Source organism: Ambystoma mexicanum, chromosome 3p (assembly GCF_040938575.1).
Source record: "Ambystoma mexicanum isolate Mex_15411 chromosome 3p, UKY_AmexF1_1, whole genome shotgun sequence".
In the NCBI taxonomy this organism is placed as follows: Eukaryota; Metazoa; Chordata; class Amphibia; order Caudata; family Ambystomatidae; genus Ambystoma; species Ambystoma mexicanum.
This window is the reverse complement of record NC_090925.1, coordinates 364,291,013-364,293,693: the sequence shown is the minus strand read 5'-3', so window position 1 is coordinate 364,293,693 and position 2,681 is coordinate 364,291,013.

Genomic DNA, 2,681 nt, shown 5'->3' with positions numbered 1-2,681 from the left:
GTTGCCTCTGCCAGCTTTCAGGCCGAGGTTCTCAGCAGGTCTCTCAATCTAACCTGTTCCCCTAAGCTTGCCTTCTCCTTGGTCCAACTGTTTTTTTCACTTTCTGATTATATTTGACCTCCTTAACTTGGCCAACACAGGTTCTGATCTCCTGGTTCTCCTTCTCTAACTCTCATAACTAGAGAACTACTCTATCTTAGGAATGTCGTCCTATCACTCACCAAGTCAGAAGACTTGTGCCTTTTTTTATACAGGTGAAGGTAGAGTGATTAATATAATGATGGATCTGATTCACAGGTCCATTCCTCCATTAGCTTCATCCATTGTGATTGGTCCTGACTTAATGATTTCCCCTCCTCAACTTCACTGTAGCTGGTGTTTGTGTTTCTCTGCAGGTGTTGTGCATTTTTTGTGAATGAGGATCGGCCAGGGCCCTAGCTGGGGTCACATTTACCCCCCATCACTATGTTGGAATCAGGCAGTGGTAACATGGCGGCAGGTGGACTCCTCTTGTCTCTCTGAGTTTCTCTTCTCTGCAAGCCTCACCCCACGGAGTGCAAGCCTACCACTTTTGATTTGGTTGTCTGCCATACCATTTATGTTAAGCTCTGAATCAGCATTCATGTTGTAGCTTGCACACATGGTGTGAGTTGATCATGCACTCCTGCTCCACACATGGACCCACTACCAGGTGCAAAGCAATGTGAAAAATCACCTGCTAACACTACGTGTAAAGCACTGATTCTGGAATCAATTTTCTCTGGGTTTTCTCCTTGGTAGCATAGGGCTGAGGTTTAGGAGTAAGGTTGCATTGTTATATCCCCCTAAATTAAACATATTTCCCGCTGATTGACTTGTTTTTTTTTTTACTATTTATGGCACCAACTGTATGCCTGAATCAAACAAGGAAGGATGGGGGCAACTCTGGGAGATCACTCTTATACACTTGTGTATAGGCGTGTTATAAATGCCATATCATATCAAATCACCTCCAGGAGTGACAACACATAGTGAATGGCGCTCCAACTGCCACCAGAGTACTCACGCCTTCCTATATAGGTAACAAGCAGGTAACCTCCTCACAACACCCAATATGTGGACCCATTGCATGCTGGCAAAACTCCACCCTGACATCACTGGATAGAGGTACTAGGGCGCGGAAGAATGACTCAGAGGTACAGAACTGCAGTATGTGGTCTAGTGTTCCTGAAAACCTACATCTGAGCAGGTGCAGGTCAGGCATGGCAGTAGTAGTAGTAGAAGAACTAAACAGCTGTATGAGCAGCAGAAGCAGAGAGAAGACGTTGGGACCGCTACTGCTTTTCGACAGTGTTGCGGCCCTGAGAGAGTAGTAAAAGTTGTGGCCATGGGGTGCACAGATTGTGCGGTGGGAACCAGTGTGGAGGCTGACCATCCCACAGGAGAGAGGAGCTCTAACAGTCCTCTACAGTACTTTGGGGGCTGGCAAGCACCGGGGTATGCGAGGAGTGAGGCGGGCTCCATGCACAGAAGGCGCAAGCATTGGAGGTGTGATTGGAGTGGTCAAGCATTTAAATCCTGACGCAGGAAGCAGAAGCTGTACCAGCAGTGGGTTGGAAGGAAGTGGTGACGGAAGCACAGAGGAAGACCAGTGAGTTTGCCTATCCGGGGTGCTCCGTGACAACTGCCGCTGTCTGGAAATCGACATATTGAATATCGAACTAATGAATTAAAGTACTTTTGGAATCATTCATACATTAAGAGAAGTGTGAATCCGAAAGATTATATTCGTCATTGCCCAAGTAAAGAGGGGGCAATAATTGATCTGGAGAACCAGCATTGCCTAAGCCAAAGAGCGGCAATAATAAATAAGAAGGAAACATGTTTTCCTAGAGAAAGAAAACTAAATTGGAGATATTATCAGCAGTTAACTGCTGGAGCAGAATCAATCCAAAGTTGGCAGGAAAGAAGCCCCCCTTGTAATTGTTATTATGTTCGGCTTTGTGGGGAGAGCACTTACACTTTCCCCTCCCTAGGCCCCTAGCAAAAGCGAATTATTGGACTCAGATATGGAAAGAACACACATGAACCATGCAGTATTGTAAAACAAATGGCTCGTTACAGGCCTTTTATTCACACAATATTGATATATATATATATATATATATATATATATATATATATATATATATATATATATATCATCACCGTTAAACAGGAGGCAGAAGAAATCCTCATTTTGGCCACCACAATAATGCTTAGTCCCTCAGCAGATAGGCAAAGAGCTTACGGGTTCTAACGGGAACTGAGGCGGAGCGTCATCCCTCTCAGTGAGACTGCATCACCCGGGGGTCCAAATTCCAACTAACTTTTGCCATAAAATGCGCTCTCCTTTATGGGGGCATTTCCCCGCCCTTCTCGGTTGTGTCTACCCTCGGCCGAAGAGCAGATCACAAGTCAAAGGGACAGAGGGTGGAAAAAACCAATAAGAAGTGGAAAAACCCAGTGCCCCTCTCCTCGCATTCATTACCAGAGCCCCTTATCATGCACCTGCAAGACACTCCGACTCCCTTTCTGATTTTGTCCTTCAATGGACAATACCATAACTATTTTCCACAGAAGGCCCTCTCGACCATAATATTTATGTGACCTTTTTCTTTGTTTTCGCTGCTGCTCGTTTATTCTGTGAGGCCCGCGGAAAC